At 40.9% G+C, this 17,954-nt stretch overlaps 1 protein-coding gene across 2 annotated transcripts in view; it reads left to right on the plus strand.

Moving 5' to 3' along the window:
* The first annotated feature begins 276 nt into the window (after positions 1–276).
* TRIM2 (tripartite motif containing 2) overlaps positions 277–17,954 on the plus strand; it is a 165,791-nt gene continuing 148,113 nt past the window's right edge. For both annotated transcript variants that reach the window (XM_036887989.2, XM_036887991.2), the window contains exon 1: positions 277–640. The gene's annotated coding sequence lies outside the window, so the exon portion shown is untranslated. The remainder of the gene's footprint in view (positions 641–17,954) is intronic.

Here is a 17,954-nt window from a genome sequence, read left to right on the forward strand (position 1 = left end):
AGAGTTGGGTGCGCGACTAAAACTCGAGGGAAACGGTTGCATGAGTTTCCTGCAATTTGTATAGAGCCAGGACATCCCACCGCTGCCCAGAAATCAAGCATCAGTAGGCCTCGAGATTGCTGCGTTCCTGTCAGTCAGTCCCCTTTATATTTGAGGCGCAGCTTCGGTTAACTGGAAAGGCCCCCGCCTCCGGTTTTGTTTCGCATATACGGCTGGGAAAAGTATCAAATTTGTGCTCGCAGCGAAGGGGAAAGAACTGAGTTTTCTGAAAAATTCCTAGGTCAAGTCTGGCATTTGAACCTTTTGCTGCTCGGTGCCTGCACAGTCATTCCAGCTGCGGCGTCTCCGGGGGCTCCGGCAGGGTGACTGCGGTTGGACACGGGGACCCCAGTCCCCAGCCCGTCATCTTGGCGTCTCTCCGTGGCGGGGAGGGGCTGTCTGACACAGTTATTAAACCTGGCAGCTGCGTGCGCGGCACCGAGAGCGTTTGGAGTGAGCTTGCAGAAAATGAGGGGCTTTGGGCCAGCCGCCGGCCCGGCCCTGCTCGCCGCTTGAGGGGCGGCCCTCACGGCGCCTTCTCGTCTTCTGCCCGCCAGTGGCGGGGCGCGAGTGCGCGCACTTCTCCAGAACAATTGGAAACGTGAGTATCTGTGGCTCCGCGCTGCCTGCTGGGCTGGGCTCGCAGACTTCCAGCCGGGTGGCCGGGACGCGGCGCGGGGCATCGGGCTGCGGGAGGCCTCGCCAAGCTCGGCGCCACGCCCTGCCTGGAGGAGGTGCGCGCTGGCGCGGCGAGCAGGCGACGACCCGGGAGCCTGCGGGAGGGGGGCTGAGTGCCTGGTTTCTTCCGCACAGCTTGGGAGCGGGCCCTGTGCTTGGGGGACGGAGGCACAAAGACCCGCGGGCTGCCCGTCCTGTCCCCGAGCCCTCTGGCTCTTTTTGAGAAAGGGGATAAGCTGCATTTTACGGTTGGGTCGCGACAGTGAGATTAGGCCAGTGATTGCCCGCGGCGGGGGGACCTTTGTGCGCTGCGCAGTGCCGGCCACGGGGCTGCAGGGCCCGGGGCGTGGCGGCGCCGCGGGGAGCACCGCGCGCGGCAGGGGTGCAGGAAGGCTGCGTGCCCTGTTCCTCTGGGGTCTCAGCGTTCTCGGATTCCAGAGCCTCGTGGGCCTCAGACTCTCGCTGAGCCACGAGCTCCCTCCTGCCTTTCCGTCCTCACACTTTGTGTTCTAACAGGGCAGACATCTTACGGAGAGCAGATGTTAAAGCGAAAAGACCTCAGTTCCCTCCTCTTCTGTGCAAAGTACGAGCGTGAATGGGGTGTGGTTTTTTTCTTACTACTGATGGCTGAAGGGAATCATGAAGTTCAACTATGTTTTTATATTTCTTTCTGGAGAAGATTCCCAACTTTACAGAGCTGGCATCATGCAAGGGTCTCTCAGAGGTTTATGTAGTTCTTAAACACCCTTGGCTTTTCCCTAGGGGTTCCAAGGAGCGTTTAACAGCGTCTATTGGCACCAGAATGTCATGCTCAAATGTTTCGTGTGCATTTTCATGGCGATCTGGGTCAGGCCCACATGTGTAATATACTGAGACGCAGTTCCTGCTGTTGACGGATCTAAAGTCTAACTCTGCTGTATCTGAGACTCGATTTCTTGACGTGGTGTCTGGTATCCAGTGTCGGCAGCTGATGGGCACGGGAGGCTTCACCTTCCCCAAGGGGCTGACCAGCGCCAGGGATCCTCTGACATGGGGTGCTTGGGCAGCCAACCGTGGGCAACCTGCTTAAACTTTCCAGGCCTCGGTTTCCTAATCTGTAAAATGGATATAACAAAGTAATAACTCATGGAAATAAACTAAGATTTTTGCTGCATTTCCAAATCCATATGCTACTAAGCAACATTTCGGTTATAACCTGAAAGTTGGGGATAAGTGAAATGAGAGCAAATAGGAAAGAAAGAAGAAACTTACAAAATGGGGGAAATTTTAAAATAAAAACCCTCATAAAATCAGTTACCAAATTAGCTTAGAAATTGCCTGAAAACAGACTAACCTATTGATTGTAAATTACTTCATTTCCAGTCATGCATCTGGCCCCTTTAGTTGTATTTTATTTTCTTTTTCTGCCTCTCATAATGCAATTATTTCTTTCTCCTTTATTCTGTATTTTTTAAATTGAAGTTATCCTTGATATATAATCTTATATTGGTTTAAAATGTACAACACAGTGGTTCAATAATTACCCATATCATTAAATCCTCAGCCCCTCTAGTGTGGTTACTTATCTATCAATGTAGAAAGATGTTATAGAATCATCTACTGTTTTCTCCATGCTATACCACTGTCCCTGTGACCAACTTATATTGTGATTGCAAATTATTGTGTCTCTTTATCCCCCTCACTATCCCCCTACCTGCCCCAACCCCTCCCCCTTGGTAACCACTAGTCACTTCTCAGTGTCTATGAGTCTAATACTGTTTTATTCCTTTTTATTGCTTTGTTTTTATATTCCACAAATAAGTAAAATCATATGGTATTTGTCTTTCTCCACCTGGCTTATTTCACTGAGCATAATACCCTTTGGATCCATCCATGTTGTTGCAAATGGCAGGATTTCTTTTCTTTCTAATGGCTGAGTAATATTCCATTGTGAATATGTACCACATCTTTATCCATTCAACTACTGATGGACACTTAGGTTGCTTCCATACCTTGGCTATTGCAAGTAGTGTGGCGATAAACATAGGGGTGCATATACCTTTTCAAATCAGGGATTTTGTTTTCTTTGGGTAATTCCTAAAAGTGGAATTACTAGATTGAATGGTATTTCTATTTTCAGTTTTTTGAGGAACCTCCATGTTGCTTTCCACAGCAGTTATACCAGTTGACATTCCCACCAACAGTGAAGGAGGGGTCCTATTTCTTTTGCATCCTCATCAACATTTGTTATTTCTTGTCTTTTGGATGGTGGCCATTCTAACTGGTGTGAGGTGATATCTCTTTGTGCTTTTAATTTACATTTCCCTGATGGCTAGCACTGTGGAGCATCTTTTTACGTGCCTCTTTGGCCCCTTCAGTTTTACCTATCAGGTTATGGCCCTGAGGGAAGCATGGTGTCCTTCTAACCCAAAGATGAGGTTTGATATTCTGTGCTTTTGTTTGCTTCAAATCTTGGTTTTCTATCCCAGAGTGAGGTTTCTCAGGTTTTTGTAAATGAGTTCCTTGTTATTAAAAACCAGATGATGGTTGAGCAAGAAAAGCATTGTGAAAATAAATTAATGTGATTCTTAGAGATTAAGTATGACATGATAGAACCAGAAATAAATACCACTACTGAATTCTACTCTAGTGAAATAATAGTTAAGATGTTGTTTCTAATTTTGCCCATTGTTCTTTAAAAAGAATGTGAAGAAATTGAAGGAGGGGTTCTGAATGGAGCAACCAAAATAACTTAGTAAAGCACAAAGAAGAAAAACTAAAAAAAGGAAAGAAAAAGAAAAAGAAATCCCTGAGGCAGTATGGGGAGCTGAGAAGAGCAGATCAGAGAAAACCAGATTTTGACAAGTACAATGAATATCTTCACAAATTGTGAAAGAGTGAAATGAGCCACCGAGGAGCTTTAAGGAGAGAATAATTTATCAACTGGCTCTTGTGGTCTAGCCTTAGCTGTTCGTAAACCAGGCTGCATATTAGAATCACTGGGGGACGTAAAACCCTTCTGAGGCCTGGGTCCCTCCCCAGGCCGAGATTCTGGCTTAACTGGTCTGAGTGCAGGTATGAACATTTTGTCAGAGCTCCTTAGGTGAAACACTAGGGAGAGAAACACTGATCGTGCCTGAAATGGCAAAGGCCGTCTCTGCAGGGCCAGCAGGGAGGGTGAATGCCTGGAGGGGCAGCGGTGGGGTGACCTAGGGAGGCAGCTGTGATCCAGGTGTGATGTCAGCCAGCTGTGCCAGATCAAGGGAATCTGGAAATCTACTTTCTTATTTATTAATAAGAAATCTCCAGATCTTTAAAGGTTGGCAACTAATTCAGAGAAGAACATTTGAAAGAATATTGTGCCTGCTAAACAAAACACACCTGGGAAGCTGGCCACAGGCCAGACTGGGTGCCCTCAGCCACAGATTTTTCCTTCTTTCTGCCTTCCTTCTGGGGAGGAGCAGGAGCTGACTAGTTGCTCTCCCAGGGCCTTGTCTAGCTTGAGTTCTGTGTTTTTTCTTGTTTTTGTTCATTGAAGTATAGTTGCTATACAATGGTATAGTGGTTTCAAGTATACAACATAGTGATTCAGCAATTACGTATATTATATGAAATGGTCACCACAGTAATTTACCTACCCTCTGTCACCATACAAAGATACTACAATATTATTGACTATTTTCCCTGTGCTGTACATTTCATCTCTGTGACTTATTTATTTTATCATTGGAAGTTTATCCCTTTGATCCCCTTCACCTATTTCATCCATCAGGTCTGTTTTTATATACTTTCTTTTTAATTTAAAGAAAGATTTCTCGGCCCAAACTTTCTGAAGCCCCCTGTTTTCCTGGCTAAGTGTTGCTCCAAGATGGAGCTCGCTGGATTAGGGGCATGATGGAGGATTCTTTAGTTCCTTCCCCTTCCCCTGAAGGACGCTGGCCCATCAAGATTGGCACAGTGACTACGGGCCCCAAGGTAGGAAGGAGGTAGCTACACCTTGCCCTCCCCAACATTTACCACGCAGAGCTCTGGGGGCAGAGATAGGGTGAGTGGGGATTGGGGGGCTTACCCCATTCTCTGCAAAGTCTGTGAACTGTCCTGAAGCTGTCACTGGTGTCCCTTGTGTGGGGGAAAGACAGACAAACAGGCGACCATGAATTGTCCAGGCATATAAGCAGCGCTGATGTGGAAGCATGAGCCATACAAATGAAATTTCAGAAATTCCCCCGCTCACACATCTCTTTAATTTCCCTCTAGCCTTCCCTAACTACCCGAGCAATGAAAATGCTGTGTCTCCATGAGCAAAGAGGAGACATTCGATATTACTTTCCACAGATGAGAACTTCTTTACCAGAGGTAGAAGAAGTTCAGGAGGCCTAAAAAATGTGCCTTGACAGGATTCTCACTGCCTCTCCCATCTGGGTTAAGGCTGCTGTTGTTTTGTTTGGAAGTTGCGGGCAGGCGGTGAAGTAACAGGCTGGCAGGACACCTGCCTCTCTCTGGCTGTTCCCTGCACTGGAGTGCTAAGACCAGGATGTAGATGCTAAGACCTTCCTCCCCAGTGAGGAGGCCCTGATAGCCTCAGGCTGACACAGAGCCCCATGTGTGCAAGGTGGCAGGGACTCAGCAAGAGATGAGTGCTTACCCCAGCACCGATGAGCAAAAGCCAGCTTTGTTCTAAACAGGTTTGTTAGGCAAGATGGCACTGTCCATAATGAAACCAGCGCCCCTTAGCAGATGCCCATTTCCTTCCTGTAGCTGTAGATAAGCAGGCAAACCCAAAGTGACGGAACAGATGCCAGGCTCTGCTTCAGCGGCTGTGATAAGCCTCCCAGAACCATGGCCACGCCATCTTCAGGCCTTCTGAAAGCCCCTCATTCTCCAAAATACAAAAAGCAGTCTCTGGGATCCAAGATTTTACTATCAATGAGAAAGAAGGAGAGTTTTGAAATTAGAATGTGGACACCCCTGAGAAGAGGAAAGGAAAAAGACCCCAGGTGTTTGGTTGGGTGTTCGCTGCAAAACCCAGAAGCATGTTTCCTGGCAGAAGCCACATCAGCCCTGGTGTTAAGCTGCCTTGGCCATAGGCTGGGGCCAGGATGCTCTACTCCGTCATACTCTTGCCCTCCCCTAGTGACGGCTGAAAAAAGGGCTTGGTTCTCTTATTGGAACCCTAGATGAAAACACTCCCCATCAGCCTCTGCCACCAGCTAGGGATCAATTTCTGAGGACCAGGATATATGGTGGGGTGCTATGAGGTCCGTTCAAGGTTGTGACAGAGCCTCGCTTCACACCAGCCCTCAGGGCTGTGGCCCTGGTAAGAGCCATGTGTAAGAATTCTCCCATTCCATGTCCTTTTAGTCATGGAACTGACCTGCACAGTGTACTGTGGGATCAGCCTTAGTCGATGTCTGCTCTTCTTCTTCCCATAGGCCAGGCTGATTGTTAAATGCATCAAGTGCCTCGCCCTAGCACCTGAACAGTAAGTCCTGCCCATTTCTGGCTTGATAATGACAGGTTGCTCATGGAGAATCCTGGCCAATGGGCTTGTCTGCCAGAGTTTACACAGCAACCTGAATTTTTCCTTGAGGTAGTTTATCTGGTTGGGTGTCCAGTTTAGAACCTTGCTGTTGGCACTTTTGTTTTTGGCAAATGTACTCTTAACAGAAGATCTATGTCCAGAAACAAAGAGAAAAGGTTAAACTTCAATTCATTTTTCTTTTAACTTCTTCATTTGGTGGTAGAAAAATTGAGTAAAGGAAATTTGATACTGTTGGTTAAAATGCAACTGTGTGTACATGACTATTCATCTCTGTCCTGCATGACAAATGATTCTTGTTATATGAGATTAATAAGAATATTGATAAAGTTCAAATATGTAATACTATAAACTATAATTGGTTTAAAAAAGTAGTAATTCCATTGGAAATTTATTTTATTTTAAAGTAGATCATTATCATCATCATATGGTGGTAAACCAAGAAGTAAATCCTCCTAATAATAGCTATGTATGGTGGGCAACAAAAATGGAGAAAATTCTACATTCAGTCTGATAAATACTTAGTGTTTCTCCCACTAAGTATAAAAAAGAAGAAAGCATATGACAATTTAAAAAACCAGTTCTTGCCATAATGTTTGAAACAAAGATGTATACACACAAAAAAACAAAGAATGTGTTAGGTAGCGTGCTAGCCTGGCTAATCAAATGCTGGAGCTACTAACGCAGATTGTTCTATGCCAAGGCTAGAAAAGGGGACATGCATGTTTGCAGGTACAGTCAGGTACTTACTCTGTGGTGGCTCAGGGCTTTGAGAGATGGTCTCAAACCAAACGCAGAGAAGGTGGATGTATTTGTTACCTAAAGGCAAACAGCTTAAGCAATGGCTCAGAAGCCTCAGAGAGCATGGAGTTGGTACTCACATTTGGTGGTTAGAGGGGAGAAAGAAGACAGGCCTTTCTGGAGTCAAATGATTAGGATTTGTATCCCAAAGGTGTGTGACCTTGAGCAATTTGCCTAACACACAATCTCAACTTCCTCATCTGCAAAGGGGGACAGTCATTGCATTATTTTAAGGAATAAAGACATAGAGGGCCAGCATGGCACACAGATAATTAGCCTGCGATGAGTATGGTTTTCAAGACAAAGACATAAGACGGGACTCCATCTGACTTCCATATCAGAATGAGGACTTTGAATGTGTTCCCAAGACAATATGGAGCGTCTGTAGGATCTTTTAGGAAGTGAAAGCTTTTTTTTGCATCACTTACATACAAATTCATGGAATTTTTATAATTTTCTACATGACTTGAATCTCTGCTTAGATTTTTTCTTCTCTCTTGTGTCTGGACTTCAAACTTTAATACTTGAACAAGGTAATCAGAATTTAAATACACTCCCCTAAATCTGTGAGAAGACTGTCTCCCAAGATGGTTTGCCTGGGACCTGATGATTCACAGCCAGCATCACATTGGCCTCCAACGTCTCTGGAGAACAAATAGTAGTTCTGAGTTCAAAAATGTAATAAGTCATGACTGCCAGTTGCTGCTATGACAGATGAACTTGGTGAAAATTTAGTACTCAAAAATTTTTAGGAGCATCTAATTTCCACGTGTTCCATATTATTCTTCTGGGACAGTTATCCACAACCCACTATTTTTTAGCTATTTTAAGTAAAAGTTAAAAGTTCACTACACCTTTGGTTTGGCAATGTGTCATATGTTTCCATTGTTTTTATATTTTGAACTATTGAATGCAGTTTTTAGAATGTGAGTCAGTTGCAACCTTCACACTGTGGTTTTGAAACATCTTTTTATGACTCCATTAAGCACAGTATTTCTCTGGAAATTTTCTCCCCACTCTTTCCCTACCTACTTGTCTTAGTTTCATTGAGTTTGTCATTGTTAAACACTGAGCAGACTAAATAGTGTCATGAGGAGCTTCCCAACCTCAGGGAGGTTTGGGAATAAGGGTTTCTGAGAGAGTCCAGCACAAATCACTGATCTCATTGGCACCCCCATAGGGAAACAAAGTAGTCTTGTTAGTACTAGGATATGATTGTTTTCCACGCTTCATTTTAAAAAGGCCCTGGGGGTTGGGGGTTACTTCTGTGCTCCAGACAATAACGCCTTCCATTTTCTATTCTTTCGTTCACCATCTATGCTTCTCCAGGAGGGAGAGGGAAACCAGGCACCATCATCATGCCAACATGAATTAACTCTTCATTGGCCAGATTCTTTGGACCTTCATTTACCACCCATTCTCTAATATGCTGAGTAACAAAGATTTCGTTGTATTTTGAATCAAAATACGTCCTTTGTTCTAATAGCTCAAGACAAAATTTTGAACTGGGGAATGTAATCCTTCCTCTATACAGAGACACTTGGCAAACAAATGTTTACAACCAACCCCTACTGCTTTTAGAAGCACACAGAAGGATCAAATATACAATCATGTTCCATGTTAAAGAAGAAATGTTCATTGATGAGCATGTGTACTGTGTGACAGGTACCACCCTCGTCTCTGTGCATGCATGATTCTGTTCAGTCCTAATAGGAAGCCTAGGACAGAGTATTTTGTTCTCACTTTAGTGGTGAGAAGACCAAATTTAAGGGAGGTTGAATAAACTTTCCAAAGTTACTGGCTGCTTAGAAGCACGTGTAGGAGTTTGACTCAGACCTGTCTGACTTTAAAGCATTTCTCTTTCCAGTATGTGCTACAAATGACATGATGCGCAGCAGGATCCCTTGGAATATTTTGTTCCCCATTTGGGGTTGTATTAGCGTTCCCTAATTAGTGAATGGTTCGTGCTCAAAGAACTCTCACAGACAAGACCAATATGCTTGTTAGTTTTCTCTGTAACACCCCGTTCTCACACGACAACCACTATAATGCAGGGCCACCAAACTTCCTACGTGACTGAATATTGGGCAGTTTCCCAAGCTGGTAAACTATGTCTGAGACCCACACAGAAGCAACCGGCACATAAATGCACTGTGTGCTCTGCAGCTGACAGTATTAGAGAATGGAAATTTGTAATATTTCACTGGAACCTTCCACTGGAAAACATAGATAAGGCAAGACTGAAAAAAAACAAGTGCTTAATTAAGCAAACTTGGTCAGGTTCTAAAAATGAATAAGTCCAAGGAAGCCTAAAGATCCTAAGTAAAATTCGTGTGCATGTTCTCTCTGTGTGGGGCCAACTTTGCCAGCTCGCTCTTAGGAGAAACTATTTGTTGTCCACATTATTGCCAAATTCCTAAATCTTCAAGGGTAAGGACTGTAGTTTTAGTCTTTTATCCTGATGCTTAACTTACTGCTTACATACAGTGCACCTTAAATAAGTATTTGTTTGAATGAGTCTGTCAGTTAGGCTTCCCCAGAGAGACAGAACCACTGTGTGTATATGTGTATATGTATGATAAAGAATTAGCTCACATGAACATGAAGGTTGACAAGTCAATGATAGGGTGGAATGGCAGGTTGGAGTCCCAGGGAGAGCCAGGGCTGCAGATGAAGTCCAAAGGCAGTCTGTTGGTGAATTCTCTCTGACTCAAGAGAGGGTCCATCTTTTTGTTCTGTTCAGTCCTTAACTGATTAAATCAGGCCCACCCACATTATGGACATCAATCTGCTTTTTACTCTTACCAATTAAAATATTCATCTCATCCAAAAAAACCTTCTCAGAAACACTCAGAATAACATTTGACCAGATGTCTGGGCACTCATGACCCAGTCAAGTTGACATAAAATCAACCATCACAATGAGTGAAGAGGTATATGAGAAGCAGTAATTTCTGGATGGTAGCAAAACAAGTGATGGCAGAACTGTTCTCTGTCATTATAAACTTCAGTTAAACGACACCTGGCTAGTAAGAAGGGATCTTCTCCTCAGCGAGGTGGCTCCAACACACCATAAACTTTGAAACCGTGATGCCACCCTAGGCAACTCTTCCTTTGACCACTTGTGCCCAGGTGATGGGTGACCACGGAATCCAGTGGATCAGAAAGGGGTTGAGACGTGTATGGTGCTCTCCAGAATTGAGGGATGAATGGGTATCTTTCCAACGGGTAAGTTTTTTTTGGATTTTGGAAATGGAATCCTAAAACCATGTAAGAACCTATTTTTCCAAGAGCTTATGGAAAAAATAACCTTCATTCTACCCAAGCATGTGTTGCCGTATTCAAGATGCTTTGTTTATAAAGTTGACTTAACATACTAGGTGGTTACTATAAATTTCTAAGGCTTGTAGATACTGATACTCTAAAATTATAACTCATGTCATACACTCTAGGATCAGTTTTCTAGATCACATCTTAAAACATGCGCTACAAACTAAAGAAGCTTAGGAAACATGTCCCTGATTTGTGATTTAAGTTGTTTGTTTTGTTTTTTGTTATTCACATACAAATTCACTTTATGCTGTACCTTTTTCTTTATTTTTCTTTGTTTTTTATTTTTTTATTTTTTTGAGAGGGCATCTCTCATATTTATTGATCAAATGGTTGTTAACAACAATAAAATTCTGTATAGGAGACTCAATGCACAATCATTAATCAACCCCAAGCCTAATTCTCAACAGTCTCCAATCTTCTGAAGCATAATGAACAAGTTCTTACATGGTGAACAAGTTCTTACATAGTGAATAAGTTTTTACATGGTGAACAGTGCAAGGGCAGTCATATCACAGAAACTTTCCGTTTTGATCACGCATCATAAACTATAAACAATCAAGTCAGATATGATTATTCGTTTGATTTTTATACTTGATTTATATGTGAATCCCACATTTCTCCCAATATTATTATTATTATTATTATTTTTTAATAAAATGCTGAAGTGGTAGATAGATGCAAGATAAAGGTAGAAAATATAATTAAGTGCTGTAAGAGGGCAAATGTAGATGATCAGGTTTGTGCCTATAGACTAAGTATTAATCCAAGCTAGACAAGGGCAACAAAACATCCACAGATGCAGAAGATTTCTCTCAAAACAGGGGGGGTGAGATTCTAAGCCTCACCTCTGTTGATCCCCAATTTCTTACCTGATGGCCCCCCTGCGACTGTGCCTGTCTTAGGTTGCTCCTCCCTTGAGGAATCTTACCCGTCTCTGGCTAACCAGTCATCTTCTGGGGCCATACAGGGAAATGTAAAGTTGGTAAGTGAGAGAGAAGCAATATTGTTTGAAAAGGTTAGCTTTTTACTTCTTTGCATATTTATGCCCTGTGGCTTCTATGCCCAGCATTTGTCTTGAGGTATCTTTACCACTTGGAAGAATTATGATACTCAGTAATTTTCGATATGAGGCACAAATTCTACTAAAGGGTTGTAATTAGGAAGGAAGAAGAAAAGCTATAGAAGCAGCAGACGGAAGAAAACATGGGAAGATTGATTATTTCTTTGACATATCTTCTTGTAGAGTAACATAAGCATGTATAGGTTTTAACAAACTACTAATTAAATTGCGTGCACACATTAACATAATAGGGATACACCTACATAACAAAAGCAGACCTACAATTACCAGCCATATCCTGTGAAACCAAGAAAAACAGTTAGGTACCCTAGGCATTTGTGAAAACTTATCAATGATATGATGGATATTGTCTAACTGAATTTGAGTAGTTTGAGAAAAATCAGACAAATTAAAACAACACATTCCTGGGAACTGTTCACATCCCATATGTTCTTATAACAGTAGATAGTCTATAGTCGCACAATTTTGGAGCGCTGCAACTTGCACTTCTCCTAATTCTTGGTTGAGTTCTGACAGTATAGATCCAGTCAAATTTGTTGTTTTACTGTATGCACAGGCCAGCTTAGATATCTCCTTCTTCATTCCAATGGCAAGTCCAGGAACCAGTGGGATGAATGCAGCTACAACTGCAACAGCGCCAGGATCTTTGTTGAAGTTTTTTGATGATCATCTTCTGGAATGACTCTTCCAGAGGATGTTGATGTTGAAGTTCTTCTTCGTGTCGTATCTTAATTCGTTTTCTGGGTAGCCAAATTAGGCTTTGATCCTCTGTATAAACACAAACAAACCCTTTGCCCACCCTTTGATATGCCCTTTTTATCATCGTGAAGAACTTACTGGAGATCACCACAAGGAACTGCTGTTAGTCCATTCTTGGGTTCTGTGATTCTGCTGCTGTTTTGTTCCTTCAGTTTTTCCTTTGTTCTTATACTCCACAGATGAGTGAAATCATTTAGTATTTCTCTTTCTCCGCTTGGCTTATTTCACTGAGCATAATACCCTCCAGCTCCATCCATGTTGTTGCACATGGTAGGATTTGTTTTCTTCTTATGGGCTGAATAATATTCCATTGTGTATATGTACCACATCTTCTTTATCCATTCATCTACTGATGGACACTTAGGTTGCTTCCAATTCTTGGCTATTGTAAATAGTGCTGCAATAAACATAGGGGTGCATCTGTCTTTTTCAAACTGGAGTGCTGCATTCTTAGGGTAAATTCCTAGGAGTGGAACTCCTGGGTCAAATGGTAAGTCTATTTTGAGCATTATGAGGAACCTCCATACTGCTTTCCACAATGGTTGAACTAACTTACATTCCCACCAGCAGTGTAGGAGGGTTCCCCTTTCTCCACAACCTTTCCAACGTTTGTTGTTGTTTGTCTTTTGGATGGTGGCGATCCTTACTGGTGTGAGGTGATATCTCATTGTGGTTTTAATTTGCATTTCTCTGATTACTAGCGATGTGGAGCATCTTTTCATGTGTCTGTTGGCCATCGGAATTTATTTTTTGGACAACTGTTCAGCTCCTTTGCCCATTTTTTAATTGGATTATTTGCTTTTTGTTTGTTGAGGTGTGTGAGCTCTTTATATATTTTGGATGTCAAGCCTTTATCGGATCTGTCATTTAAAAATATATTCTCCCATACTGTAGGGTACCTTTTTGTTCTATTGATGGTGTCCTTTGCTGTATAGAAGCTTTTCAGCTTGATATAGTCCCACTTCTTCATTTTTGCTTTTGTTTTCCTTGCCTGAGGAGATATGTTCAAGAAGAGGTCACTCATGTTTATGTCTAAGAGATTTTTGCCTATGTTTTTTTTTAAGAGTTTTATGGTTTCATGACTTACATTCAGGTCTTTGATCCATTTCGAATTTACTTTTGTGTATGGGGTTAGACAATGGTCCAGTTTCATTCTCCTACATGTAGCTGTCCAGTTTTGCCAGCACCACCTGTTGAAGAGACTGTCATTTCGCCATTGTATGTCCATGGCTCCTTTATCAAATATTAATTGACCATATATGTCTGGGTTAATGTCTGGATTCTCTAGTCTGTTCCATTGGTCTGTGGCTCTGCTCTTGTGCCAGTACCAAATTGTCTTGATTACTATGGCTTTATAGTAGAGCTTGAAGTTGGGGAGTGAGATCCCCCCTACTTTATTCTTCTTTCTCAGGATTGCTTTGGCTATTCGGGGTCTTTGGTGGTCCCATATGAATTTTTGAACTATTTATTCCAGTTCATTGAAGAATGCTGTTGATAATTTGATAGGGATTGCATCAAATCTGTATATTGCTTTGGGCAGGATGGCCATTTTGACGATATTAATTCTTCCTAGCCAGGAGCATGGGATGAGTTTGCATTTGTTAGTGTCCTCTTTAATTTCTCTTAACAGTGTCTTACAGTTTTCAGGGTATAGGTCTTTCACTTCCTTGATTAGGTTTATGCTTAGGTATTTTATTCTTTTTGATGCTATTGTGAATGGAATTGTTTTCCTGATTTCTCTTTCTATTGGTTCATTGTTAGTATATAGGAAAGCCACAGATTTCTGTGTGTTAATTTTGTATCCTGCAACTTTGCTGTATTCCGATATCAGTTCTAGTAGTTTTGGAGTGGAGTCTTTAGGGTTTTTTATGTACAATATCATGTGATCTGCAAATAGTGACAGTTTAACTACTTCTTTACCAGTCTGGATTCCTTGTATTTCTTTGTTTTGTCTAATTGCCATGGCTAGGACCTCTTGTACTTTGTTAAATAACAGTGGGGAGAGTGGGCATCCCTGTCTTGTTCCTGATCTCAGAGGAAAAGCTTTCAGCTTCTTGCTGTTCAGTATGATGTTGGCTGTGGGTTTATCATATATGGCCTTTATTATGTTGAGGTACTTGCCCTCTATACCCATTTTGCTGAGAGTTTTTATCATGAATGGCTGTTGAAGTTTGTCGAGTGCTTTTTCAGCATCTATGGAGATGATCATGTGATTTTTGTCCTTCTTTTTGTTGATGTGGTGGATGATGTTGATGGATTTTCGAATATTGTACCATCCTTGCATCCCTGGGATGAATCCCACTTGGTCATGGTATATGATCCTTTTGATATATTTTTGAACTCGGTTTGCTAATATTTTATTGAGAATTTTTGCATCTACATTCATCAGGCATATTGGTCTGTAATTTTCTTTTTTGGTGGGGTCTTTGCCTGGTTTTGGTATTAGGGTGATGTTGGCTTCATAGAATGAGTTTGGGAGTATTCCCTCCTCTTCTATTTTTTGGGAAACTTTAAGGAGAATGGGTGTTATGTCTTCTCTGTATGTCTGATAAAATTCCAAGGTAAAGCATTTGGCCTGGGGGTTTTGTTCTTGGGTAGTTTTTTGATTACCTTTTCAATTTCTTTGCTCGTAATTGGTTTGTTTAACTTTTGTGTTTCTTCCTTGGTCAGTCTTGGAAGGTTGTATTTTTCTAGGAAGTTGTCCATTTCTTCTAGGTTTTCCAGCTTCTTGGCATATAGGTTTTCATAGTAGTCTTTAATAATTCTTTGTATTTCTGTGGAGTCTGTTGTGATTTTTCCATTCTCATTTCTGATTCTGTTGATGTGTGTTGATTCTCTTTTTCTCTTAATAAGTTTGGCTAGAGGCTTATCTATTTTGTTTATTTTCTCAAAGAACCAGCTCTTGGTTTCATTGATTTTTTCTATTGTTTTATTCTTCTCAATTTTGTTTATTTCTTCTCTGATCTTTATTATGTCCCTCCTTCTGCTGACTTTAGGCCTCATTTGTTCTTCTTTTTCCAGTTTCGATAATTATGATGTTAGACTATTCATTTGGGATTGTTCTTCCTTCTTTAAGTGTGCTTGGATTACTATATACTTTCCTCTTAAGAATGCTTTTGCTGCGTCCCACAGAAGTTGGGGCTTTGTGTTGTTGTTGTCATTTGTTTCCATATATTCCTTGATCTCTATTTTAATTTGTTCGTTGATCCATTGATTATTCAGGAGTATGTTGTTAAGCCTCCATGTGTTTGTGAGCCTTTTTGTTTTCTTTGTAGAATTTATTTCTAGTTTTATACCTTTGTGGTCTGAAAAGTTGGTTGGTAGAATTTCAATCTTTTGGAATTTACTGAGGCTCTTTTTGTGACCTAGTATGTGGTCTATTCTGGAGAATGTTCCATGTGCACTTGAGAAGAATGTATATCCCGCTGCTTTTGGATGTAGAGTTCTATAGATGTCTATTAGGTCCATCTGTTCTAGTGTGTTGTTCAGTGCCTCTGTGTCCTTACTTATTTACTGTCCAGTGGATCTATCCTTTGGGGTGAGTGGTGTGTTGAAATCTCCTAAAATGAATGCATTGCATTCTATTTCCCCCTTTAGTTCTGTTAGTATTTGTTTCACATATGCTGGTGCTCCTGTGTTGGGTGCATATATATTTAGAATGGTTATATCCTCTTGTTGGACTGAGCCCTTTATCATTATGTAATGTCCTTCTTTATCTCTTGTTACTTTCTTTGTTTTGAAGTCTATTTTGTCTGATACTAGTACTGCAACCCCTGCTTTCTTCTCTCTGTTGTTTGCTGAAATATGTTTTTCCATCCCTTGACTTTTAGTCTGTGCATGTCTTTGGGTTTGAGGTGAGTTTCTTGTAAGCAGCACATGGATGGGTCTTACTTTTTTATCCATTCTCTTACTCTGTGTCTTTTGATTGGTTATGCTGTACCTTTTTAAACAAAAAGTGTTTGGAAGGAAGAGTGTTATTGAAGATATTAACATTTTGCCCACTCAGGGTTGACATCTGCACAAATTTCTTACTGTGTTTTCTTTTACCTAACCTAGTTTACCTACAATTAAATAGCTTCTCCCTGAAAAGTGTTTTCATAGTCTAATGTTGGTTTAACTTCTGCATATAAATAACTATGTGCACATAATTTAAAAGTAAAATGGTATTTTAATAAACTTATAACTAAATGCAGCTGTCTTATCTGTCTACCACTCACCCACCCATGTCCTCTCCCTTCAACATTCTTAGCCATTCTTCTGTTAGTTGCTTCACGTTTCTAAAAATCATCCTTTTTCTGCAATTTCTTTTAAATTATTTGTTTCAAGTAGCTCAAAATTCAAAAGAAAAAAAGAATGAAAATTCTCCTTCCCACTGAGGTCCCCTGATTTTCTAATTCCCTCTCTAGAGACAACAAATATTACCAACCTTTCCTATATCCTCCCTGAGATTTCCTTGCATATATATATATATATTGGTATCTTTCCAAGGGTTAAGGTTTTTTTTGAATTTTGGAAGTGGAATCCTAAAAACATGTAAGAACCTATTCTTCCAAGAGCTTATGGAAAAAATAACCTTTTTCCATAGGAGGTTATATATAGTGTATACACTTTCCTGTATATATATATATATATATATATATATATACACTACTACTTACTGATCAGTATCAGGTATCATCTATTGCCTCTCAGCCACAGCAGATGATAATTTAGTTTTCTTTCTTATACACTCTATCTTCTCTTTCCTTTCCCGCAGTTTAGTTACAGTACAGGTCTTGATTAAATCACTACTAATGTTATTATAACTATATAACTATTATCACTGCTGAGCCAAGCAGTTTATTACAATTATGTTTCCTTTTATATACTGCATTTTGTTTTACCCAGAACTAATAATAATCAATTCTTTTTTTCATTAGATGTTTATGGCCTGTTGTTAATTGTTTCCAAATGCTCTGGCAGATATGTCACATGATTATTGATCATTTTTTTCATTCAAAAACTTCCAAACACTTTATTGGTTCCACTTCTCCCCACGCCTCTGAGACATCTCCTCTCTTAGGCCTCTGTTCTACTCCAATTTGGATGGGTTTTTTCCTCCATTCCCAATGTGTTGTTGCTTTGGGGACTTAATTCTGTCATTCTCCTGTGTTGGATTCTCTCCCCTTGGATCCCAATGTCTTTTTCTTTCTTGGTTTCATTCTGTTTTTCTGAAACATAGAAACATATTCTCCAGTAGTTTTTAAAGAAAGGGTACATGCAAGATAATTTTTGAGTCCTTGCATGTCTGAAAATGTCTTGTTCTACCTACACCCTTCATAGTTTGGCTGATTATAGATTCCCCAGATGAAAATCATTTTTCCTCCGAATTTTGAAGGCTCCTCTCCTGTCTTCTCCTCTCTGTTATTGCTGCTGTGAAGTCCCTTGCCATTGCTTCCTCCATCTCCTCCTGTATTTTTTCTATGTATTCTGATATTTCACAATGATTTGTCATGATTAGAGTGGTTTTTTCATTAATTGCTTTGATCACCTGACCCTTTTTAATATGGAAATTCATGCCTATCATTTCTGGGAAAATGTACCTTATTTTCCCTTTGCTCATTTATTTCCTTGTATTTTCCCATTTTCCCTTTTGGAGCTCTGGTTAGCTGAACTTCACACCACTTGTTCTTCTGATTTTCTTATCTTTTATGCTATTGAGACCTTTTGTTTCTAAATTTGTAATTTCTACGGTGTCATTTCTGT

This window comes from Manis pentadactyla, chromosome 1, assembly GCF_030020395.1.
Source record: "Manis pentadactyla isolate mManPen7 chromosome 1, mManPen7.hap1, whole genome shotgun sequence".
Taxonomy (NCBI): Eukaryota; Metazoa; Chordata; class Mammalia; order Pholidota; family Manidae; genus Manis; species Manis pentadactyla.